General features: G+C 43.8%; 1 long non-coding RNA gene across 1 annotated transcript in view; it reads left to right on the top strand.

Annotated features, from left to right (window-relative positions):
* Window positions 1–1,937: 1,937 nt before the first annotated feature.
* LOC140532407 (uncharacterized) overlaps window positions 1,938–26,907 on the top strand; it is a 110,368-nt gene continuing 85,398 nt past the window's right edge. The window contains exons 1-2 of the long non-coding RNA XR_011976500.1: window positions 1,938–2,147; window positions 2,395–2,568. This is a non-coding gene — a long non-coding RNA (uncharacterized lncRNA). The remainder of the gene's footprint in view (window positions 2,148–2,394; window positions 2,569–26,907) is intronic.

Here is a 26,907-nt window from a genome sequence, read left to right as displayed (position 1 = left end):
AGAAGTAAAAGATCTGTCCAGAGTCACACAGCTAGTCAAGTGTCTGAGGCTGCATTTGAACTTAGGTCCTCCTGTCTCCAAACCCAGAATTCTTCCCACTGTGAGACATATCCACTCTCTGGATAGCTGATCTTGGAATCTTACCTCTGATACACACCAGCTTAAGGACCTTTGGCAAGTCAACTGGTACCTCAGTTCCCTCAAGCACAAGAATTCAACTCTATGTGGGGGAGGGCAATTAACTGTAAGTTAATATTCCTTTGAGCCTATCAGCCCTCTCCTTAAGAAGTTTTAGAGTCTCTCTATTGTCTCTGGGGTAAAATACAGTTCTTCTCTGTAGCCTTTAATAACTTTCATAAAATGACTCTAACCTACCTTATTACACACTTTTCCCTTTTATCAAGCTAAAAATCGCAGCTCACATTTTAGAGTCTAGATCGAAGGAAGACTTACTCCAAAACAAAGGGAAGAATTCCCCTAATCAGAGTGTACAGCAAACTTTTCAACTCTGAGAAAAGCAAGGTGTTTTTGTCTTCTGTTAGCCTTGCAAATGGATCAGGTCAGTGTGTTGCTCCTAAGGATAAGGGGAAACAGCTGACGTGAGGACTTGGTATTTATCTTCTGGTGGCCTTTGGAATAAGAAAGAGGGCAGTGGGCAGGGTCAGGATGTGGAGAAACTTATGTGACTGCTCAGTTTGCCTCAGACTCTGATTTCAACCCTAAATCCTGACCCTTTGTGTCCATAAAGGGAGACACAAGACAGTGTCTTTGAACCTCTATGACCTCATGCGCTGGATGAAGTCCACAAACTGACCCACTAGCTGTTCCTGAAATGCAGAATTCCGTCTCCTCCCACTGTATCTTTGCTGAAGCTATGGGCCATGCTGAGTGCCCTCTCTCCTTCCTTTCAAGGCTCCTCTCAAGAGTTTCCCCTGATTTGAGACTTTTCAAGATTTTTTGGCCATTAATATGTCTTGTGTTCATTTCATGTAAGTCCAGTATTGGTTGGTATGAGGACATGTTTTTCCTCATAGTGGAATGATCATTCAGGGCAGGGATGTTTCATTGTTGTCAGGCATAATTGACTGTGGCTCTTGTTTAGAGATGGGCTGCACTGTGCAGTCTTTGAGATCCTATCCAGTTCTGAGATTCTGGCTCTGATCCTCCTGGTGATGATCATGGAACAACAATCTCTAAATGACCAGTAGTTGGAGTGAAGATAATTCACAAGCAAGTGGTGGCCATGAGTAGGGTGTGACACTTCCAATGTGGACTTGTATGCCAGAAGTGAGGTAAGTAACATAATCAAAAATAGGCATTCCAGGAAAAGAAGGGGAGCCTGCCATGTAGAAAGGATGAGGGATAGCCCTTAGTCAGACGTGGAAGACACCAAAGTCATCCACAGCATCCCAGGACATTGCCAGTTGTCCTGGCTTTCAACTTGCAGCTGGACTTCAAAGACTCTGGAAGACAGTGAGGCTGGGATGTGGTGCCACTCTGCCTCACATAAATCCCATTCAAGAACAAGTCAAGACATCACTGGTGAGGTTATTAGTCCTATTTGAAAACAATGGATAAATGACAACAACACTGATGGCTGTGTACTGTGCATGAACCCTTGGAAGGTTTAAAGAAAACAGAGCATGGCCTCCAATGCACTGGGTGAATCTTCCATGGAGGATCGATGGGAGAACGTGGACAAGACTCATGAATAGTGAAAAGCTACAGGCCATCAGGAGCTGCTCCATCTCCTGACTCTGGCATCTTTCTGCTATGGCACATGCCTGTGCCAGCTGAAGCTACATTCATCGGAAGGAGGCTCAGAGGGGAAGTCTTTGGAGAGGTGGGATTAGGGCTAGGACTGGAAGGAGCCAGGGAAGTCGGGGGTGAAGAGGTGTTGGAAGGGAGAATATTCTAGGCAGGGCAGTAGCCTAGGAGTCAAAAAGGATGTGTGGGGGAGGGGTCACTGGATTGCAGAGTGCCATGGAGGGGAGCAGGGAGGAAGGTAGGAAGGGGTCAGAGTAGGAAGGATTTTAAAAGCCAAGCATTTGACCGTGGAAGCAGAGGTGCAGCCCCATCTTATGGGGACGTTTACAGTAATTAGGAAGACAAGATGACCAGACAAGTAACAGGGCAACGTTCAAACCGTAAGTGTTTTGCAGACTCAGAAAGGCAAGATCATGTGGGCTGGATTGGGAAATGTGGGGTGGTACTGAGCTGGGTCCGAAAGAACCGAGGGAAGGCATGCCTGGCAAGACGACCATGAGCAAAAGCGTGGCCAAAGAGGGAGGAACCCGGGCTGTCAGTGACAGGGTGAAGACAGCCTGGCTTTGAAGAACGAGGGAGGGAAGGAAGGCTGCATGCACCATTTTCTTTCCTCTTGTTGCTAACCAGGAAATGAAAGGAGGGATCATTTGGAGTAGAGGGCACCGCCTGGGGAGGGCAGGCTTGGACAGCAGCAGAGGACTGATCACCAAAGAGAGAGTCCCAGGAGGGAGCCATAGGGAGCCTACGTTGCCTTTTGGCCTCCTTGTCTCCGAGCATTTTAGAGCTATTTCTGGATTAAGCGTAAGTGCTTTACTTCCCATCTTATCATGGTCTTTTGTTAGTAAGAAGGGAAAACCACCGGGACAGTGCCTTCCTCTGTAGGTTCCAAAGAAGCGCCGGCCGCCCCGTTGAGCCTCATTTCCTAAACATCCATTATCAGCTTCCTGTCCTTCCAGGAGGCTCAGGCCATAAATCTCTAATGCAAAGGAGTCCAAAGAGCAAATATTTAAGATGGAATTATTTTTAATGAGGAAAGAAGATTAGCGCGCCCCACAATTTTGAAAAGTGACTACATTATAGAATCTTTAAAAGACGTTGTAAAACAAAATTCTTTTAATCATCCTTTGGTTCCTGGAAGATGAAATCCTTCTTGTGTTCATTTAAATTTGGGAAAAGTGCAAGTAACCAAGAAACCATAGGTTCCAGAACTTATGTGTGTTTCCGTGTGTATATATAAATGTAGGAGGCCAGGGCACAAGAACACATAAATGTCCATGTGTGTCTGGCATGGCAGAGTAGATTCCTGTGCATGTATTATCGTATGGCCCATTATAAGCAATCTTAGAAACAATGATGTTTCTGATAAAAGTAAGTCAAACATTCTCATCACAAGCTTGAGAATGCCAGCCCCGTCGGAATGAGAAGCCTGCGTAGCCGTAAACCTCTCATCTTTGACGTCTCTTTTATGTTTTAAGAACTATCTGCAGGAAGGGAATTAGCGCCATGATGGTAATCTGCATTTATTTTCTTTATGATAAGTACCCATGGGGACAAGTGACCTTGCATGATTTCCACAACAAAGCAGTGGAGTTCAGCATTGGTCCCTAGTTTATTCATCTGGACATAATTTCATTCCCGTGATTGTGTTTCTTCTGATGAGCACAGATCCCGTTCTGATAACATCTCACATCGTGTCATAGCTTTGCACGCTTCTAAACGCCCTATGTAGAAAACAATCTCATCTCCGTTGGCAGATAAGGATGCAGGCTACAGGACAATCGAGGGTGTCCCCTCCATCCGCACACAGCGTAGCTGCATAGTAAAAACGGCCGCTTTATCTTGGTAAAAAAAAAAAAAAGGGGGGTCATCAATTAGTTTCAATTCGATGAACATTCATATGCCTACTATACAAGCAACATTTATCAGGGACTTATCATGTGTCAGACACTCTGTCAGGCACTGAGGATACAAGCACAAAACAGAATCGATCTTTGCCCTCACCTCAGTCAACTCGTGGTCTGCTTAAGGAGCACAGCTCCTTGAAGAACAGTGACCATTAACAGCACACTCACTCAACCAACATTTATAAAGCACCTACTATGTGTCAGGCCCTGAAGCTACAGACACAATAAACCAATCCCTGCCCTCAAGGAGCAGGAGTCTAATAAAGTCGTCAAGAGATAATGCGATCAGTTTGGGAATTGTAGATGCAGAAACTCAGAGGAAGAAAGAGGCGTCTGTATGGAATAAGGTATTCCGTGCCTTCTCCACTGAATGAACAATGTTAATTTAAGAGAACTGGCTGGAGTTGACATCTGGATTAGCTTTCAAAGGAAGACAGTTTAGAGCTCTGTGCCTTATGCCTGGGAAGCTCTTCCCAGCTAGGTAGTCGGATAAAAAATCTTCAGCTTAGCATTCACCATCCTCTACCCCCTGGCTCCTACCAAGTTTTCCATCAAGTCCTTTTCACTTGTCAGTGCACTTCACATCCTCTCTGCTCTAGTTCAATGGTCCAGCTAGCTCTTGCCTCTGGACCTTTGCATAGGATGTGTGCAATGCCTGCTCTCATCGCCTTCAACTTAGTCAAAGCACGGTTAGGTGCTTCCTCTACATGAAGCCCTTCTCGATCTCCCCATGCCCTTTACCCCCAGTTTAGTTCCTTCTCCTTGAAATTATCTTGTAAACACTTTACGTGTGTGTGGCACAGGCGCTGGCTTATCTGCATAAACGTGCCACCTCCACAACAAACTGGCAGTTCCCTGAAGGCAGGAATTGTTCTGAGTCCCAAGTACTAATCAAAGTGCTTTGTATTTCTTTTCTTTCTTTCTTTTTTTTTGATGTGGCGTGTGACTTCTTTGTTTTAAAAGACTCCCCATGAGGAGGCCCCTTTAACAATGCCCTCGGTCACCTGTACCACAACTTTTAGTACTCAGAAGGTTGTCTGTGGGCACCCGCTATTTCACTTATTGGTCCAGACCACAGAGCAAGTGTTTGGCCAAGGTGAGAACTGAATCTGCGTCCTGGCTCCCTATTCACTGCAACGGACTGTTTCTCAGTTGTCATGGAGTATGTTTATAATGAATGATTGTTGAATTGAACTGAATATTGGGCAAAAGGATTTAAGGATGAGCTATTTGGATATATTAGGAGACAGGGAAGGTGTTGGATCTGGAGTCAGGAAAACTTGCCTATCACACTTCCTAGCTGTGTGTTACTGGGCAAGTGACTGTATTTGTTTGAGCCACTTTCTTCATCTGTGAAATGGGAATAATAATTTCTACAGAATCTACTTCCCAGGATTGGGATCAGGATCCCATGTAACAATGGAGTTAATAATGGTGATAATGTTATTAATAATAAAAATAACAAAAACTGTTGATCACAAATCTTTTAAATAACCTTATCAAGACCCTCTATAACAGTTCAAACAATGCTCACAACATTTCACTGTTGTGTCCAGCTGACGTACACAGCACCTCACTTAATATCTGTGTGACTGTGCGAGCCAATCGCTTAATCTCTCTTACCCTTAATTTCCTCATCTGTAAAATGGGGATCATAACAGTGCCTGCCTCACCAGGTTATTGTGTAGATCAAATGCAGAAACATATGGAAAGTGCGTTGCCAACTTTAAAGTATTGTATAAATGCAGGCTTCTTTTTATTCATTTCCTCATCCCTCTATCTATCTGTCTGTCTGTCTGTCAGCCTGTCTACCTGCCTGCCTGTCCATCATTCTACCCTCTATCTACCCATCACTTATTTATTCCTAGCATAGATAAAATATTTATCCCTATTGATCCCTTCTCAGAAGAGACCAGAATTATTAGTTAAATCTACCATGAATCATTGATTCCTTGATTCCTCTGAATTGGTTTCCAGCACCTTGGGCTTCTGGAGACTAGAAGTTGGACTGAACCGAAACCCTATGCTCTCTAAGGAAGTTAATGTAAGGCATTTTCTCTCTCTCTCTCTCTCTCTCTCTCTCTCTCTCTCTCTCTCTCTCTCTCTCTCTCTCTCTCTCTGTCTCTCCACATAGACACACACACACATATACATGTATATATATATGTATATATATACATATCTTTACACACACACATACCCACGTATATGTCTATGTACATCTCTCTATCTCTCTATCTGTCTGTCTGTCTGTCTATCTCTCTTTCTCTATCTTGTTCTTGAATTCACTTCCTTAGAGACCACAAGATTTCATTTTAGTCCAATTTCCAGGCTCTAGAATTGAAAACAAATCCAAAGGAACCATGAGTGAGTCACTGTATACATTGTATACATGTACTGTGTGTGTGTGTGTGTGTGTGTGTGTGTGTGATCATTCATTGAGGGTCAGATGCTTTCTACTTCAGAGCTCAGTGGCCACTGAAAAACTATGCCATGGCCCTCTCTTGACTTCTGTTTGCCAGACCATCTAGGTACCTGGCTCTGACCCCTCTGAGCTCACCACTTTCCTGCATTTCAGAGATAGCTCAATGGGATTTCTAAAGCTCCCACAGCCACTATCTCAGCCAAATTCCACTCTGAGGATTCTCCCTTCTTTATATCAAAGCCTGGAGTTAGTCCCATCTAGGCGTGTTCATGGAATGTCTTCATTTATGGAGTGCGTTTGGCCAAATCTTTTCTGCTAGGCACGTTTTCCTTTAATTTCTGAACTAGTATATATTGAGTGCAATAGAATTCACATGTTTCTGATTAATTTACAATTAACTCATGAAAATGTTGTTTTGCAAGAGCCTGCAGAGCCCTAGGAATATTTTCTAAAATATGCTCTAAACCTCCTTTTGTCCTTGGAGAAAGAAGGCCAAGAGCCAACAGATACAAATATGAAGACAGCTGGCATTTGGCTTGGAGCACCTCAGCCAGGAGACCAGAGCAACTGTGAAACAGGGAGAAGCAGTGTGCAAGAAGGACTGAAGTGGAAAGCAGAAGGAGGTTCTGGTTTCAGCTCTTTTCCTAATTATTTCTTTGAAGAATGAAGCAGAATGCAGCATGGCTCACTGTGAAAAGAGCCCTGGAACTAGCACCAAGTGAAGCCAATACACATTTATGAAGCACCTACTATGTGCCGGAACTGTACTGAGCATCAGAGAAGGTTTGTTAGAATTGTGACTCTGCCATTAAACCATCAAAACCATGTGATCTTGGGGAAGTCAACCTGGCTGGGCCTCATTTTCCTCTTCTGTAAAATGATGGATTACATTAGAGTCTCAAGGTCCTTTCCATTCCCCACTAGATCGAGGAGCTTATGAGCTTTAAAATAATGGAGGTGCGTCAGCTGCTCTAATATTCTATATGTGGGTGACTGTTTCCTCCAGGGTAAGATGGGAAGAGTGCCTTTTGGCCTGATGATAAAGAGAGGACAGAGACTTTGAAAAAGCAATTTGAAAGAATGAATTGTAATGCACTATTTTAAATACCATATTGTTATACTTATTTCAAGGGCTATGATGAACTTGGCATTGAAGTCCATCTAACCTCAAACATACTTTTCCCACATCCTGAAGTAAGCAGGAATGTATTTCACAACGTCTCCCAAAGCCCCTGGTTCCCAAGCTCCACAAAGGGAATAGTGTGGTTCAGTGGAATAAACGCAGGATTCTGAGTCAGAGTCTCATAAGTTTTAGACATGGCTGTACTAGCTGTGTGTCCTGGAGCAAGTCACCCACTCTCTCTGTGCTGTCTGTTCCAATCTCCGCTTATATGTCTTTCAAGAAGCAAATAGCGACCAATAAAGGCTAAATATCATTTTGAGATTTCCTTGGGGTTGTGAGTGAGAAGGAGCTGGTAGGAAATTTGCCTTCATGTAATTCTGTTTAATCAGAATTATAGGTGCAGAAAACCAGATTATTTTCTTTTCAATTGGGTGTGGGAAATATCTTGACCATGAGAATGGCAATGACAGTGAGGTAGAGGAACAGAGTCAATTCCCCCTCATTTTTCTGATGTAGGGACAATCTCGAGCCCTGTTCTATGTGCAAGAGAGCCCCTGGGTGTACTAGAAAAAATACAAGAGTCCCACTTTTCTCATCTGTAAAATGGGGATATTCATAAGGTTTGCCCCTCAATGGGGTTGTTGGTAAAGGTTACGTTAGAGAACATCAGCTATCGACTTGCTTTCCAGCTTGTAGAGGGTTGTCCCAGTCAGCGCTCACCATCATCCTCATCATAATTTCCTGCTTCTTCCTCCTTCAGCTTTTGAGACAATTGGAAAACTTCCGTGATGTCACATAGCTGGGAAAATTTCTAGTAAAAAGGTAGAAACTTGGAAGGGCTGGACACCCCCAGAGCAGCTCCCACTAGACTGCGACACAGAAGAAAGAAGCCACCCATGAAGAGGACGTAAGGACAGGATGTCATCAGGCCGTCCTCCTCCACCCCTCTCCATAGATCTGGGACATGAAGAGACCTAGGAGAGGAGTTTCCATTCTTGCCCAGATTGGATCTCCATAAGATCTTCTACTCATTTCCAGTGGATGTTATCACACCCACACTCTTCTCCCAGACAAACTTTTTAGTTCTCCCTCATGTCTTGTCTCTCCTCACTTCTCCCTACCTCCCCGTCCTACACTGGAATGTGAGCTCTTTAAGAGCAAAGACCATTTTGATAGTTTCTTTTAATCCCCAAGGTTTAGCACAGTGCTTGGCATAGGCATTCATTCATTCATTATTCGTTCATAGAATGCCTGTCACTTCTTTTCTATTAATTTAATTTCTATCCATCCTTTACAATCCAAATCAATTCCCCTTCCTTGACCTCTCTGCCCCTCCTTCAAACTTTTTTAGAACCATAACACAGTTAGATAACCTCTCAAATTCCTCTAAGCCTAATCTATGAACTTATCATAATGGAGGATGGGAAGGCTCTGACCTTTGGAACTTTGGCCTTTGGGAAGGCCAGTCCTTGGAGCATATGAAGAATTGCCCCACTTGTTTTCTGTCCCAGTGACTATGTGAAAACTTTAGGGAGCTAGCTTCTGGGTTCCATACTATGTGATGATGAATATTGTCTAATTGGTTGTGGAGGGGAAGAATTTAGAACCTTGGATTGGCTGAACTGGAATTGAGAGTGCTTGGATGACCTGTCAATTTCTTTATCTCTTTTCCATGAGGACTTTAAATGGGAAAGAAAGTTTTGATCTTCTGAGTGGGGGAGGGTCAGCTGACCTCCACTTGTCTTCAGGTGCATGGTGCCTACTGTGTGTATTCTTTCTTTTACTTAGGAAGGTGAAAAAGCATTCTAAAATGGCACTACACAGGTGAGAAACAAACTTATAGAGATCCAGAAGTCCCACCAGACGTCCTATAAATTTTTGGTGTCTACAGAGAAGGCACCAAAAACAGTACTAGTAGCCAAAGAAACTGGAAGGTAACAACCTTGAAATGGATATGACCAGGAAGTAACCTCATGGCATTGCAAAGGCTGGAGTTAATACAGGGTGACAGCTGAGGGGCATAGTTCAGCAGCAGCCAAGCCTGGGGAGGGGCCAGTACAATAGCTGGGATATATTTACTTTCCCTGGCAACCTAAGAAATGAGAGGTGAGAGCAGCAGGTCCAGGGGAAAAGCATCTCCAAATACCACAACCCTATGAATCCTTTAGTTTTATTTTTCTTCAGATCTTTTCCTTCACATTTCATTGGAACTCACCATTACTAATTCCTTAAGGAGGCCCTGACAAACATGCAGAGTCAGGCTATTTCCTTGCCAAGTAAATGAGTTTTTGGAGTGGATTTGAAATGCATTTTAAAAGAATACCTTGAGACTTTGTAATAAAAAAATGTTTGTTCATAGTGAAAGTAAGCAAGGGACCAAGTATTTCTATTTTGAATATTTAATTACTTTAACTATAAGCCATGTTCTTTAAATGGCCACATTGGCACAAAGGAAGTAAACCTGAGCCTTTCTGGTCGTCTAGTTACTGAAAAAGTATTATTTTTTGAAAGGAGAAGGAAATAAGATAAATTAAAGATGACCTGTTGATGTGCATTGGTGAAGAGATTTACTACACTGAGAGTCCACCACAATGATGAAGTTATAGATTGGGAATCCCTCCAAAGAAATAAGATGCGGATCATTTCATTTAGCCAAGGCAGGGCTCATTCACTAAATCCCCTTTTCAGTGCCTTATTGAAGTGTTACGGCGACCCTGACTTTTCGAAGGTTATGCTATGAGAAGCAGAAATTCACATCTTGGAAGGGCTTGTACTCTGGGCCAGTTCTGGGCAGGAGTCCTGCTGTTTGAATACCAACCTAGAGAAAGCAGCACATCATCCTGAGGTGAAGGACCTGCCCTTTGGCCATGCAATTCTGCAGCCCAGGCAACGGATTCAGCTAAGTGAGCAGACCCAGTAACTGTAACAGCACTCTGAAGACCAACACCTTTGAAAGGCGCTAGAAATATGATCAATGCAATAGCTAATCACAATTCCAAAGGACTGGTGATGAGCCATGCCTCCCACCTCCCAACAGAGGATGAACTCAACATGTGGATAATACATATGTTTTCAGATGTGGCCAATATGGGAATTGTTTTGCTTGACGAAGTATTTTTGTTACAAGGACTCTCTCTCTCCGTCTCTCTCTCTCTTTGTCTCTCTCTGTGTCTCTCTGTGTCTCTCTGTGTCTCTCTGTGTCTCTGTCTCTGTCTCTGTCTCTGTCTCTCTCTCTCTCTCTCTCTCTCTCTCTCTCTCTCTCTCTCTCTCTCTCTCTCTCTCTCATAGGGGAAGTGGTAAAGAGAGAGGAGATGAGGGCACCTACTTGGTGCCCTCTCATTTTCAGCCCTCAGAATATCAACTCACTGAGTAGGCTGGAAAGCCCAATGGCAAGCAACACAGTGTCATTGTTGGTGTTTCTCAGAAAGCCTCAAGGTTTGTGTTAGAGTCAAAGTTCTGCATCTTTGAACTTGACCATACATTTCCTACCTTTGCATAAACTGCTCCCCAAGCCTGGAAGGTTGCTGTTGTCTCTCAGAATACTGATCACACTTCAAGGTTCTGCGAAGGTGCCATTTTCCTAATCCTCTCCCCAATCCTCCTACATATTAGTGCTCTTTCCTCTTCAAATTAACTTGTATTTACTTGTCCGTATATACTGCATCCAACCTCCCCTCACCCAGGTCAACTCCTTGAGAGCTTGGTTTATTTCGTTTGCCTTCCCAGCTGTTTGGAGAATCTCTCTCCTAGATGAAATCGCTGATCCTTTAAATATGGAAACAAGTGGTAAAACTGATACAATTTTCCAGGGATTGGTTGCTATTAATTATTAGACAAAATGAAAGTAAAGTTCTAAATTTTCCTCATAAAGGATTGAATAGAATATCTGTTTGGCTTTTAAAGCCCTTCACAACCTGGTTCCTTCCTACCTTTTGTGTCCTCTTACACCTTGCACCCCTCTGACTCCTCGCTCCCCTCATTCTGTGCTCCTGTGACTCTGGGCTCCTTGCTACTCTCCCCATGACAAGCCATCTCCTGACCCTGGGCATTTTCATTGACTTTCTCCCCGTCCTCACCTCTGCCTCCTGACTTCCTTCAAGTCCCAGAGACATTTCCCACATTCTCCAAAGGTTCTGTTCTGTTCTTCTATGTCCTCCTTGGTGCCTATCCTGAGATTATCCCCAGCTTATCCTGCATGTGTCTTGTTTGCGTATGGTTCTGTATGTTACGTCCTTCATTAAACCTAGCTTTTCTTTGATATTTGCTGTCCGTGGCACCATTCCTAGCACACAGTGGATATTCAATAATTGCTTCTCTAGTTGTTCATTTCTAATATGATACTTTCTACTTAAATAAGGGGCATAAGACTTATGAGAGGCAGGGGCCTGGAATTAGCAAGTTCTGGGTTCAAATCTTTATCTTCTTAACCAAATACTCCTGGCTATGTGCAAATTCTATGGGGAGAGTTGCTTTGAAAAGTCTCAGACCAAGGCTCACCAGCCTAGAAACTCATTGGAACAACAGAAGGACAGTCTAACTCTTCCCTCAGCTCTCTACTTACCTAGAACACAATACCTCCCTTGTAGTTTCCTGGACAATTAAAAAGTACAGATCTCTCTATGAGCAGTCACACACAACCTTTAAAGAAACATGGATCAGGTTTTCCAACACTGGTTCTCTTTTGCTTGGCAATCTTAAAATGTTCAAAAGGAAAAGGGTGCTTCCCCTCTAAGGAGCCAAGTCATAAAATGAAAAAACCATCTTCTATGAAGCAGGTACTCTGAAGGAGAGAGAAACAAGCTTCAGCTCCAGGGTGAGTGAGTCCCTTGGTTTGTTTTCTTCAAGGACTTCAACATTTTTTTTAAATGTTTGTTATTTTTCATTGAAGCTTAATTTTTAACACACAATATTTTAGTTTGTTTTTAACATTCTTTTCTTTCTAAATTTTGATTTCTAAATCCTCTCCCTCACTCCCTCCCATGCTTATGAAGGAGGTAAGCAAAATAATATCAATTATACATGTGAAAGTACACAAAACATATTTCCACATTAGCCATATCAGACAATAAATGTATAAAAAGACAATTATACTTCATTTTGCACTCAGAGTTCATCAGCTGTCTCTCTGGAGGAGAAGCGCATTTTTTCATCATGAGATCTTTGAAATTGTCTTGGATCATGATCTTGACCAGAGTAGCCAAGTCTTTCCCAGTTGGTCATCATTACAGCATTGTTGTTACTGTGCACAATGATCTCCTGGTTCTTCTCATTTCACTTTGCATTAGTTCTGGCCATGTTTTTCTAAAACTACACTCATCCTTTCTTAGAGCACAATAATATCCCTTGACAATCATATACCACAACTTGTTTGACCATTCGCCAATTGATGGTCATCACTGCAATTTCCAGTTCTTTACTGCCACAAAAACAGCTGTTATAAATATTTTTTGTACATATAGGGACCTCAGTAATTTGGTACACACCCTACATGATAGTCAAATATGACAATTAGATATTCCCTAAACATGCTTTCTTTACTTCTGTCCCTAAACTCATTCCCATCCTTCTATGTGAAATATGTTCTCCAGTTCTACCTAAGGGCCAGCCATCTGTCAAGGCTAAATTCAAAGTCTAACTATTCCCTGAATCTGGGCTGGGGGAGAGAGGGAGCACAGAAGGAAGGAAATTAACAAAGGGGGGAGAAATAAAAGAAGGAAAGAAGGGTTTAAGTATTATCTCTTGCAGGTAACTCCTGGATCTGTATATTCAGCCCTCATCTCTCTCCTGAGCTCCAGTCCCCCTCCATCAATTGCCTATTGGATATATCCAAATGAATGAACCCCTTTTTTGAGAAGATAATTTAAAGCCAAAGGAAAAAAAAGATTGGGGTAGAAAGGGGTCAAAGTTACTAAACCAGGTTGCATTTATCTAATGCTATAAGGTTCGCAAAGTACCTTCCAAATATTATATCATTTGATCCTCACAACAACCCTAGGAGATAGGTGCTCTTTGTTGGTTCACAGACACCAAAGCTGCTCCAAGACAAATGGACTAGTTTGGAGATGCTCCTTGGTCCTTTCTGGAGCAGCCTCAGCGTATGAAACCAAGCCAGGAATTGTCCTTGTCTTTTCAACGAGGTGCCATTGGATCCTTTACTATCTGTGTGACTTTAGGCAAGTCACTTCACTTTTTGGACCTCAGTTTCTTGTTTTTTAATATGAGGGGGTTGGATGAAGTGACCCATGATTTTATTTAATCTCTTTTGGCCCTTTCAGCTGTAAATCTATGATGCTATTGAAATGGACATTATTCTCCTCCTCCACCCCCCCCCCCCCCCCCGGAGCCCCTGGGTTGAGATAATGTCTGTTGAGTTTCTAGGCAGGGTTGGGCCTAGTAGCCACTTTCTGTTAGTGGCTGCACTTTCTGTTGTACCCCTTTGCCTGGCAGCTGCCTGGGCCCCCCTCTCTGTTGTGCCCCCTTGCCTAGCAGTACCTAGGAACCCCTGTCAAAACTGTTCTGTGAAGAATGTGTGCTATTGGAACGGCAAGGCTGTACCGGGAAGGGCTAAGATGCTTAAAAGGCACACACACCTTTGTTCAGGGCTGCCTCTTTTGAGGACAACCGCTGGCTAATAAGGACACTCCCAAATTCTCAATTGACTCTTGCCTGTGCTTGTCTCGGTCTGTCCATTTCACTATCTCCAGACTCAATGGTCCCAGAGACTTATCACCCTATAAACTCAAGGTGATGGAGGAACTTCCTGGATGAGTCCTTTAAACAAAACAGTCACCACCTCCACAATAATAAGCATTTATATAACACTGTAAGGTTTGTACAATACTTTACCTGTTAACCTGTTTCACCGTTCTTGTGTGTACCGTGAGATGAACTCCTGGGTGAAACAATATACAATAAGTGCTTTTTGGTGCTTTGGATACCAACCATTCCCACCTAATCCTAACAAAGCAAGAAAGAAAAGAATTCCTAGCCAACGCACCACTTTAGGTGGAATTCCACTCAACAATAGTCTCCCTTTCTACAACATTTTGTAGTGTATTCCAAAGCACTTTCCTCAGCAATCACTTAAGATAGGAAGTGGAAGGGTCATTATCTTTATTTTACAGATGAGAGAGCTAAGTCGAGTGATACGACGCAGGTCATAAAGAATTGTCAGAGTCAAGTCTAGAACTTTTTCCAGTAGATTTTGCAGCAGTTATGACAAGTGAGGCTAGGAGGAGGTTCTAAGGTTCCTCTTGGCTGCTTTAACTTGACTCAAACAGCTAATGTGCCAGCAGAGGCAGAATCTAACCAGGGGGCAGATCAGACCCACGGATTAGCACTTAATTAGCCAATTAGTCAATTAGCACTTAACACACGCCTCTTGCTTTGCCATTAGTTATGACCTATGTAGTCAAAACATGAAGATTCGTCACAGACTGGGAGTCATCAGGACAACCCATGGTGGCGTTTGTGGAACACTAGATCAACTTTTCTGTTCAGTTCATATGATACTTCTGATAATAACCTGTTGGAGTGCTTATGTGGAAAGGTCTAGAAACATGGAGTATAAACAGGCTGATGATGGGAGTGCCAGACTGAGAAAGGCTTGTGATGCTTTGTGACTGCAGGATCTGAGTAAGGTGTGTGGACAGTTCTGTTTTATCTTTTCTTCAGGTTTTTAAAGACTAATTCATAGCAGAAACTGCAGAAGCACTTTTTCACTTTATTTTCTATTTTTGATAGAACAGCTGTGGGGCACCACAGTGCGCAGAGAACTGATTTTGGAGTTAGGAAAACCTGAGTTCAGATCCAGCTTCAGATCCTTCCTATCTTGGTGATTTTCAGCAAGTCACTAAACATGTCTGCCTCAGTTTCCTCAGCTGTAAAGGGAAATACCATTAGCGCCTACCTCCCAGGGTTGCTGTGAGAATTAAATAATACTTGTGACACACCACTGCTTGGAACATAGTAGGCATTCCATGAGCCCCTCCTTCCCTTCTTTTCTCCTTCCTTTTCCCTTCCTTCTTCCCCTCTATTTCTCCCTCCCTCTTTCCTTCCCTTCCTTCCTTCCTCCCTCAGACTAAGTTTACCGTGGAGTGAAGTGAGCATAGGTATGGTCACTGCTCTCCTGGTTTGCTCACTGTTCTTTACCCAGGAAGGGCTCTTCACTCTTCTAACTGATTCCCAGCCTCCTTTCCACCCTTCAACTGCATGTGGGCACTAATGCTGCCAATTTGTGCCAGCAAAAGGCTCCCTGTGATCCCTTTCTGCCCAGCTGTCTGACCTGTGCACGTGAGCTCTGGACAGACTGCCACCCAGGTGGCACAGCCTTCTCCTGCTGACCTCATAAATTTCCTTAGGCTGGAAAAAGTCTCACCCTGACGTTTTGCTGCCTCAGCTGTTCCACGACTTGATCTGAGGCATTATTTGGAAGCTCTTTCCATGGGAATGTTGAGAGAGTTCAGCAGGGTGGCTGCCTCTTATCTGCCATCTTGGCTCTGCCCATGAAATTTGAATCTAAATGTTTCTTCAGTCCCTCACTTGTTCATTTTTTCCAACAGTTTGTATTGAATACTGAATCTTTTCACCAGTGGTTTTCACCTCCTCATCCTCCCTTGCCCCACACAATTTTCCTAAAGCACAGCTCTGCTCATGTCATCCCACCTTACTCAACAAACTCCAGAGGCTCCCCATCACCACCAAGACCAAATATCAGCTCCTCCGCTTGGCATCCAAAGTCCTTTATAGCCTGGTCCCTTGTCCCCTTTTCAGTTTTCTTACACTCTACTGCACCCTCCTAAGCTACTAGTCCATCCAGGCACACTGGCCTCCTGGCTGTTCCACAGACAAGACATTCCATTTCTCAGCTCTGGACGTTCTCTCTGGCTTGTTCCGCATGACTGGAAGGCTCTCTCTCTCCTCTTCCCCAACTTCAGGCTTTCCTGGTCTTCCTTTAAGTTCCATATATAATCTGCACGATATCATTCCTGATCCCTTAAATCTAGTGGCGTCCTCAGCTAATTATCTTCTGATTGTCCTGTAGGCAGCTTGTCTGGACTTGGCGGTTTGCTATTTTCCACCCCTCCCCTACATTAGACTGTGAGTTCCTTCAGGGCAGTTATGTCTTTTCCCTTTCTTTGTATCCCCAGGACCAAGCACAGTGCCTGCTGTATAGGGTGGTTCATGATTACTGCTGATTGATCGGTTGGTTCAGCCAAATTGGCTTCAGGTCATTGCAACTCTTGTCTCTGTGGCTTTCTATGAGCTGCCTCCCATGTCTGCAAGACTTCCCCCTCTCCCCTTTTGCCTCTTAGCATCTCCTGCCCAGCCCAAGCCCCACCTATTCTGTGAATCCTTGCCTAGGGTCCTCCCCTCCAAGTTACTTCTTGTGTTTATTTTTTAAACACTTCCACATACCCGAGGCCTCCCCAATGGGATGCAAGTTTCCTGGAGGTAGGCACTTGTTTCTTTTTTGTCTTTGTGCCCCCAGCATAGGCTGAACTCCTCATGAACACTTGGCAAGGACTTGATTTCAGCATCCTCACAGTCCTACAAAATGAACTCATTGACTCTTCTACCAGTGGTGAAAACAAGTTGCTTTATCTGTGATCACTTGGAGCAAGTATGTCAGCTAGAAACAGAATTCGCACTCGACAGTGCTGTGTGTGGTTCTTACCGTGGGTTCAGTTTCCACAGTTGGCAGGAAGAGGTGTCTGTTATCGAGGTGAGATGCTCCTGGGGATACAGATTGGTTAAGTTTGGTGAGATGTAGTCAGGGATATCCTGTCATTGCTGTGGCTTAGAAGAGATGCAGAAATGCTAAGGTCTGCTCTTGGCAGCTGGGCCAGAAAATGGGAGGGAGATGGTGCATTTTTCTTCCATTATCATGGTCCCCTTAAGCCTGTCTGGGAGCCCCTTGGGTAACACGCTGAAGCAGCAGATCAAGTTTTATCATCAATGACTAAACCCCCCAAATCTGTCTTGTGAGAGGTGGTGACGAGACAAGTCCAATATCATGATCCTGATTTCTACAGTCAGCTTTGGAAAGGACCAGGGCCCAGGCCCTTGGATTCGCTGGGAGTCCAACATTAGCACTCAGCAGAACTCTGAGATTGGCTGATCTGGTCACCACGTCTCTCAAGGCTCTCTCTTTTGGCCCTTTGAAATGCCCTGAATCTGGAAGTACTCATATTAAATAGGAAGATGTCTGTATTTGAGAATGACTTGCATTTTATAAGGTCAGCATCTTGGAAAAGAATGAAATAAAAAATGTTTGGGTGCAGGCACACAGACACAAACACACATACAGACACATACACAGACACACATAGACACACGGACACAATCTCTCTCTCTCCCTTCCTCTCTCTCTCTTTCTCTCTCTTTCCCTTCCTCTCTCTCTCTCTCTCTCTCTCTCTCTCTCTCTCTCTCTCTCTCTCTCTCTCTCTCTCTCTCTCTCTCTCTCTCTCTCTCTCTCTCCCCTTTGCCCTTTCGGAGAGAATCTTTCAGCCACAAATAAGAGACTACTTAAGTCCTGCTCATTAGCGGCCTCCCTGAACTCAAGTCTGTTTTTCTGCTTGCCCAACCTCAGCACTGAGCAAACTCTTGATACTGGCCCATCTTCCTGCTTCTTTCACTTTCTGACTGTATGGCCTCGGTCATCCTCTTGAACCCTGGCTCCCTTCTTTGATGTTGCTTCTCAGAGAGAGCCTCCAGGCTATTAGACCAAGGGATTTGTGGTCAGAAGACCTGCCTTGGAATCCTGGCTCTGTGACTTTCTACTTGTGTGATCTTGGGTGTCACCTCTGAACCTCAGTCTCCTCTACTTTAAAATGGGATGTTTGGGTTAGATAGATGACCTCTCAGGTTCCTTATAAGGCAAATCCTATGACTCTAAGTGCTTTGAAGGCTCTTGAAAGTCCTTGGTTGAAGGTTGAATGCTAATTAGGTGCCTTCATTGGGCTGAGTACACTTTGTCTGAAGCACAGAAATGTCCTTTTTTGGAGATGAGTAAGCAGAGACAAGGAAAGTTAAGCAACTTAGAGGTTACCTGGGGTTACCAAGGCAAAGTCCAGAGTTAAATTGGACTTTTAGGCAATTCATTTCTTAGCCACTGGAACTCAGTGAGCAGCAGAGAAATAGTTAGGTGCAGTAGAGAGAGCAAAATGTTTGCAGTCAGAAGGTGTAGCTCTGAGTGCCAACCCCCAGGGGTTTCATAGACAGGTCACTTGTGTGTCTTTCAGATAACTTGCCTGTATATTTTAAAAGGACAGGTCTGGATGAGAGGGTCTCCAGTGTAGCTACTAGCCCTCAACCACCGATACACTAAAGCCCAGAAGTGTGCCTCTTCTCTCTTCTTCATCTTTCTTGCTATATTAATGTTGATGACCCTACATTGATGACAGCCACCAGAGAATCCCATGACTGACTAGTCTACCCATAGGCCCTAGACCTCGCAGCTGGAAGTGGCCTGGGAAATCCTCTAAACAAAGTCTTCTCAACCTTCTCTTTGTCATGGACCCCATGGATGGGAGTCTACAGAAACCTATGGATCCCTGCTCAGAAGGAGTTTTTTTAATGCATAATATAAAACATTTAAGATTATAGTAAAACAATATTGTATTGAAATATAGTTATCAAAATATTTTTCAAAAATGTTTCTAGATGCCATGTTAGAAATCCCTGCTCTATACAGTCCATCGTCCTTGTTTTACAAGGTGAGAGTTGATTCCTGAGGGGTCAGAATTGATGTGTTTAAGACTCAACCAGACACCTCCTTTCAGAGGACTTTGCCAATGTAGAAGGGTAATTCTGAAAACCTCAGGTCAATCTGATTGAGGTCCCAAACTCACTTCAGCTGTAAAGGGTATGGGGATGTGTTGGGGATGGAAGCTCAATTCCAGGTGGACAGTCTCGGGCGGGTAAAGGTGGGAACTTCTAAATCTTAGAGTTCTCACGAGACCCCCCAGGAAACGACTGGGAATCGAGGTGAACCGAGCTATCTCGTGTATTTCCGCCTCTTCCCATGAGAAACGTGATGGGAGAGAGCTCTCCCCGCCCTCGAGATTGTCCCGGATCTGGGCACACTATTGTTATCTAACAGCACGGTATTCAGATGCAAACTATGCTGCTGGAGGGTTTAAGTAGGGTCAGGAAAGCCTGAAAGTTCTCTTGGGCGGAGGGGTGCGGAGCGGACAGGACAACAAGGCTCCGCTTTCCCTCTTTCTTCTCTCCCCTCCCCCTCTCTCCCCACTTATACTTCTACTTCCAATCTCTTATTGTAAGATCTTTGCCTCCTTGGGAGATTCTTCACTCCCTCCTAAGGAAGAATTCCCCTGCACTTGTAACTAGACCCTGAAATAAAGCTCAACCCTTGTTCGACTCTGGAACGTCCTTTCTCTCATATGAGCATCTGGTTTGGCCAACCAAAGACCTCAGGATAGAAGTAAGAAGACTCGGGTAGCCCTCAGGCCTCTAGGCCTGGCAGGGATGGGGGAGGATTGACGAAAGAGTCATAGGGACTGAGTTCAAATTATGGTTTCCAGCTGTGTGACCTTGAGGAGGCCTCTCTCTGGGCTGCAGTTAGATAACCCAAAGGTTGGAGCAGTGGTCCTGGAGTCAGGAAGACAGGAGTTCAAGTCCAGTCTCAGTCATTTATTTGCTTTGTGACCCTGGGCCACATACCTACCACCAAGGATTGTTGTGAGGATTTCTGGACCTCAAAATCATGCCTCTAGTGCTGCCTCATCCTGGAATCTCCCTCAGCACCAGGTTCTTCCATTTGTGAAGGGGGCCAAAATGTCTTGTATTCATTTTCCTTCCACCCCATTCCCTATGCTCATTTCTCACCCTTACTGGATCTTCTCATGTGTTGTCTTTCCCTGTTAAAATGTAACTCCTTTACCATGTGCCGGGCATGGAGTAAATGTTTCAGGAATGCTGGCTTCCTTTTTGCCCTCTCTGCAGCATCCGACACTGGTGGCAATGTCTCTTTTCCTCAGCATACTGTCTCCTCTCTGTGATGATGGGCCACTGCATTTCTCTGGATTTGGGCATGAGAGGGAGAGGACAAGCATGCCAACAGTGTTCTTTGGTCGGGTTGGAAACACTGCCATCCTTAAGAGCCACTGTTTCTGCTGGGTTTTCTTTGGGGTGGGGCCATGACCTGGAAAGACCTCACCCTCCACAGCACACACCCCTGCAGGCTGCATTGAAGTTCTTTGTCCAATGTCCTATTTCCTCACTTCTTTCTGTGGTTAGAACACAGCCTCCAACCATGCAGAGAACAATGCATGAAGTCATCCTGAAATTTAAGATGTGATTGCTGGGAAGGCTTCAGGAAACATTCTGAGGTTAATTTGTATTTCCAGGTGTCCCGGAACATTTCCTGAAATAGATGAAAACCTGCTTATTGGCAAATAGAGAAATGGGTGAAAGAATAGGGCTAAGGTTGGCGCCCCATCTTATCCTGCTTGACTGGAGTTTTGCAAGTGGGACAATTGAAGTTCTCATGCCTTGGCATTCTTGTGACATTGCCTTAAATGGAATATCTAAAATCTTCAAGTTAGAAGGTGGGTGAGCGAGTCTCTGATGAGCCTGGAGGGCCTCAGCTTGGCCATCAAATCCACTTGGCAAATGCAAGAGCATCCCGTTTGCCTTTTAGAATGAGTGGGGCAGGATAAAGGAAGGGAGGGTGGGAGAAGCAGCCAGCTGTGACCCAGCACCTCACTTGGCCTCAGAAGACCCCAGGTGGAATCCCTGCAGGCCAACTTATAAACTCTGTGATATCACAGATAATCTGTTTTTCCTGAGTGGGCCTGTTTCCTCATATATCAAGTAAGGAAACTGGACCAGGTGAATTCTAAGGTCTTCCACTTCCAAATCTTTTGATCATATAATCTAATTATATAACCTACCAATAATAGATCCAATTCTCCTATAGGGAAAGGTTTTAAAGTATGCTCAAGTTATGTCATGAGAGCACAAGCAAGCTCAGAGTGGAGACAAAAACGTGCAGCCTCCTGCACTCCCAGTAATATCAGGTATCCAGTGTTCTGGTATAATCTTATTGTAGATATGATATGGCATTAGTTATTTTTGCCTTAGGATGGACTTATAGCAATGTGGTGTTTGCATTTGAAAGCATTATGTCTAATAGGAATGAAAGGCTGACAGGAGAGGCCAAGTGGAAATAAAGGGATCTCCTTTGTTCAGTGTGGGGAGCACAACTAGATTGTTAGCTAGCAAGATAGAGGGATGGAACCACAGAGATAGACAAGTAGTAGATGATAGAAATCAGTGACGAATAAATAGATGATACCTAGATGATTGAGATAAAGCGCCATAGATAGATACTGAATGACAGCTAGACAAAGCATTTATTACTACATATTTTGGAGCAGTCAATGTATAAAGAGGGAGATGAAAATACAAGCAAGCAACAGGGTTCCTGCCCTCCAGGAATGGAATTCTATTGAAGGAGACAAATGTGCACCAATGTGCTTCATGACACAACTAGACCATGGTGGCTGTACCTTTTCTCCAAATGGGAGCTTTCTGGAAGAATTCTGCCTGTTCTGTCTCACCCCTCTCCCTCCCCTGCCCCACCCCGCCATGTTACTGCTTTATTTGTCCGACTGCATTTGATTCATAATTATCAGATTGCTTAAAAAATGCTCATGTTAACAGAGTCTGCCCGCCAGGAATTCTTACGCAGAAAACCAACCTCCAGTCTTATCTTGGCTCATGTCTTCTGTACTCAATCCAGGGTCCGTGGGCTGTAATAGACCAGATTTTTTTGCCTTGTCTGGCCCAGGTATCAAGCGTCACTCCATGTCTCCTCTTCCCCTTTTGTTCTGTAAAAATAAAGGTATTGTAGTAAATGAAGCACAGGACCTGAGTTCAAATTCAACCTCAGACATTTGAGACCTTCTAGTTGTGTGACCTTGGGCAAGTCATTTAGCCCCAACTGTCTCACCACCACCACCACCAACAACAAAATAAAACCCAAAGATATCATAAAAAATCTATTTTAATCCTTTTTTTTTTTTTAAAGAAATAGCACCTGAAAATGGGAGTTGTCTCTCTGCCTAGTCCACGATTTATTTTGGCCAGGAATGGAGTGAAGCTAGTGAGGATGGTTCAAATAAATATACTCCTGGAGTCTTGAAAAGCTAAGAAAATTCAAAGAGGAAGCAGAAAGGAAAGAAGATAAGAGGTCCAGCACAGGAAGATTGTCACTGGGGAAAGCCAGGAATTCTTAGGAGATAAAATCCTAGAAGAAGAGGTCCAAAAGATCAGATCACCTCAGGCCATCATCTACGGCCTAGCAGGGGTGGGGAACCTTTGTCTTTGAGGCCACATGTGGCCCTCTAGGTCCCCAAGTGTGGAATTTTGATGGAATCTGCTGCACTTGAGGACCTAGAGGGCCATATGTGGCAGAAGGTTCCCCACCCCTGGCCAAGACTATTACAACAGTTTCCTCATTGTTTTCCCTGAATCTCTGCTTCCTCTTTTCTGCTTCATCCTCCTTAGAGTGACCAAACTGATACTTCTACAATACAAGTCTGACCATGCCCCTGCCCTGCTCAAGAAACTCAAAGGGCTCTCTCTTACCTCTAGGTTAAAATACCAGTTCTTCTCTTTAGCTGTCTTTCACAATGAGCACCCTGTGGAGAAATGCTGGGATTATTTTATTTAATAGGCAAAAGCCTGGAGGGCAGTAGGGCCCGGGAGACATTAAGCCCATTTGTTAATGGGCTACAGTGAGTACTTTATGTATATTTTCCCCTCATTTTCTGTGTGACTGAATACAAACTGTTCTGTATTGGAGTATACCTAATCACCATGAGGGCTTGAACAGGATCTGAGGACTTTTTTACTCATATCTTTGAAGAGCTAGACATGAGCCACATTCAAGCTCTGCTGAGTTTCCCAGAGGCAGCTCTGAGTGGGTGCCAAGAGAGAGTGAATTGTTCATGGAGCCACAAGTGCATCTGAGTGTGTTGGCTCAGACCTCGGTGTGCTGGGTTATGGGTAGGAGACCCCCGTTGGAGCTCTCACTCTAGCTCTATGCTCTTCTGACTGTGGGAAAGTAAAACTGCTCAGAAATGCTCAGAAAACATGGCCTTATGCTACTCAGTCCGCATTACACCTATGGATGAATACAATACCAGGCTGGTAAAAACATGCAGGTTGGTAGCTCTCCAGGAACCTATTGGCACATTCCTCTGAAGTATATTTTAAGTGGAAAATGCAGTCTTGCTTGAATTAGAAAGCCTGTGTTCGAATCCAGCCCTCCAACACTTAATACCTATCTGACTTTAGGAAAGTCACATGATTTCTCTGAGACTCATTTACCCCCTGTGTGACTCCAAGGCAGCCCCTCTAAGGCCTGATTTTATGAAAAGCTGACCCTTCCTCCTTGTGTTCTCCCTCCTCCTTCTTGGGGAGGGGGGGTACACGGTATTTACAAAGGGAATTTGTGATTACCTAATCTCCTAAGACTTGGCTTGAAGAAAGCTAAGCAAATATTTATCTGGCATTGGTTTCCAGCATTAGGGTAGTCAGACATACCTGAAGAACCTCAAAGAAATGCACTGAATCATGGACAGAATAACACTAGATTTGGTTAATAAATGTCAAGAGTCCGCCATACGCTTCCTGTCAACAGCCATTCAAGGCAATGTTCAAAGAGCTCTGATTGCTCTTTTGTTTCCAGTCATGTTAGGATGTGATTAAAAGCCAGATACTGCCACGTGGGAGCTGGCCTCCTTCTTTTGCTGCTTAGTTTTGCATCATGGAGGGAGGGGAGTCTATTCCCTAAGACTTCACCAGTCAAGCTGTTGGCTTAGCTCCTGGGCATCCAGAGGTACGATGCTCAGCTTTGGACAGGCTTTAAACAGCAAGAGTACCCACAACAATCATATTATATGGTAATGATAATATGAACTAGAATTTATATAGTGCAGTAAGGTTTTCAAAGCACTTTATATATGTGACTTCCTTTGCTCATCTAAAGCATGTCCAACTATGCGTTTGAATCAAGAATAGGAGTAAAGTATTTCAACCTTTTGAGGCAGTCCCTTCCAATCTGGGACAGCGCGAAGCTTTTCTGACATCTAACCTAAATATACCACTCTGCAGTAGCCCACCCGCTTTCTCGTTTTGTCCCTTTAGGGTCAAGCTGAGCAAAGCTAATCATTCCCTCTTCCACAGGACATCCCATTGGGTACTTAAAGATGCCTGTCACATTCCTAAGCTGAGACAGCAAGGTCATAACACAGTGTTGAACTAGGAGTCAGAAACACCTGAGTTAAAATCTTGCCTTAGACTAACTATGTGAGCAAATCACATTACTTATCTCTGCCTCAGTTGCCTCATCTGAAGGTAGGGATAATGATCACAACTATTACACAGGATTATTTTGGAAGATCAAATGAGATTCATATATGCAAAGCCCTCTGTAAACTCTAAGGATGACATACCTGGTGGCTGTTACTGTATTTCCTCTAAGTCAAGGGTTCCTTCCTGGTGAAGTCCATGGACCCCTTCTTAAAGTAGTGTTTTTAAATGTATAAGGTAAAATATGTTGGGTTACGATGGAAACCTGTTATATTAAAATAGAGATGTAGTTGTTTGATTTTTTGCCCAAGTTCATAACTTCCTTCATGTCTCTACACAGAACCCTCTAGAGACACCCTGCTCCAATCTTCTCGTCTTTAGACTAAGCACCCCAAGTCCTTTGGACCAATTGTCATCCAGCATGATCTCCGTTTCACCATCTTGCTGGCTCTCCACTGGATCCATGGCAGTTAAACTGATCCTGCAGGTGTGGTCTGACCAGAGTAAGAGATACCAGAGCTTGCAGCATTCTGAGTAAACCCTGGGCTTTATGTCTCTCTCAATACTGCTTACGGATGACAATCACCTTGACTGACCCCACTGCACTGCTACTCTCTTATCCAGGAGAATCAGTGTCTCTAACACCATGGCCCCCAACACGTGCATAGTAAGCGCATTTAACCCTAAATCCCATGCAAATGAAAATTTGAGGGCAATGGACAGAGGAAGGTCAATATCAGGGGAAAAGTAAAGTGTCCAGAGGAATTTCCAACAAATTTCCTTCCTGTAGGATCTTGCTGATGAAGCCTTAAGAACCTTTATGATTCTTCGCAGTGAAGAGCTGTTTATTTGGTTTATTCATTTGTGAGAATGGGAGCCCCCTTGGAAGGCAATTTTCTTGTGTCTTTGCAGCCTCAGTTGCCTTACACAAAGCCTGTATGGGAGGCACTGGATTGTTGGCTCTGGACTGCTTGTTTGGTGGAGGCATTAGAAGCCAGGTGTTTAATTTATCACCTCTGATTCATCTTTGATTAACAAAATAGATTGGACAAGTCACAGCAACATCCCCCCCTCCCCAAATGAACCATGAGGACTTGTAATATGAAATGGCTGGGTCTTTACGTACAGAGCATACGTATTAGTCAAACTTTATTTACTGAATCACAAACCACAAAATAGGACTGGACATGCTTTATGATGAGAAAGTACAAACTCCTCTTGACCCCCAACTCGGTTCTGGATTTGAACCAAACCAAATTAGCCATCCCCACCCCCATTTAAGGTTCTAAAAAGCTAGTGAAAAAAGCTGAAGGTTCTTATTGCTGGAATGAACTAGAGAAAGCTTAGTAGAGTAGCCTTCCATTGGAGATGAGTCATCCCTTCTTTACCATCATAGTCATAATCAACAAGCATTTATTAAATACCTATTGTGTATCAAGCCCAGGACTAGGTCCTGGGAATTGAAAGAATGGCAAACATATGTTGCTTGCCTTCCAGATGGTCATATACTAATGGAAGAGACAAGATGCCAATGGTAGAGCACATGTAAGCTAAATACAGTATACTTGGGAGGTAAACTCAATGTGGAAGCATTGGGAGGGGAGGTGGGGAAAAAGGCTTTCTGCAAAGGGTAAGATTTTAACTGTCTTGAAGCAGAGGAGTTGAAGGGAAGAGGAACATTCCAGGCATGGGGGACAGCCAGGGAAAGGCAAAGAATCTGAAGGAGACTAGTGTCATCACATGGTAGAGTGTGCAGGAGGCAAATAAGTATGGCAAGATGGGCTTTCTTAAACATGCTGCAAGAAGATGCACAGTGATAAGCTCTCGAGGTTCTTAGAGAGTATCTAGTTCAAACTGCTAATTTTCTGGAAAGGCTATTGCTGCCTGAAGAAGGCAGTGGGTCATAGAGTATGGAGTCCTAGAAAGGGCATCATGAAGACCTGAACTCAAATCTCACACCAGGAACTTACTCACTATATAATTCTGGTTAATTTCATCTGAAATAAAAAATGATAAATATGAGGATTTTTAGATAAACTTGGGTGACGGATTGAACTCTGGAAGGGACCTTTGAAGTTATCCTGTCTAGCTGGAGTAGATGGCCTCTAAGGTTGTTGTGACCCTCTGACTTGGTAGAAAGGTGGTGGCTTTTATTAGCATAGTATTGTATACCCTATTGGGTTGTGATTGCTTGATCAGCATCTGGGGGAGCTTAGACTGAGAGTTGAAGGAAACTTTAGAACCATCCATGTAGACAAACATTTCATTTGACAAAGGTGGAAATCAGTGAGGTCAAGTGACTTGTCCACAGTCACAAAGGGAGTGGATGACTGAGCCCAGATTGG

This window comes from Notamacropus eugenii, chromosome 3 (assembly GCF_028372415.1).
Source record: "Notamacropus eugenii isolate mMacEug1 chromosome 3, mMacEug1.pri_v2, whole genome shotgun sequence".
Classification (NCBI taxonomy): Eukaryota; Metazoa; Chordata; class Mammalia; order Diprotodontia; family Macropodidae; genus Notamacropus; species Notamacropus eugenii.
Note: the sequence above shows the minus strand (reverse complement) of the source record. Positions and strands in the feature narration are given on the sequence as shown.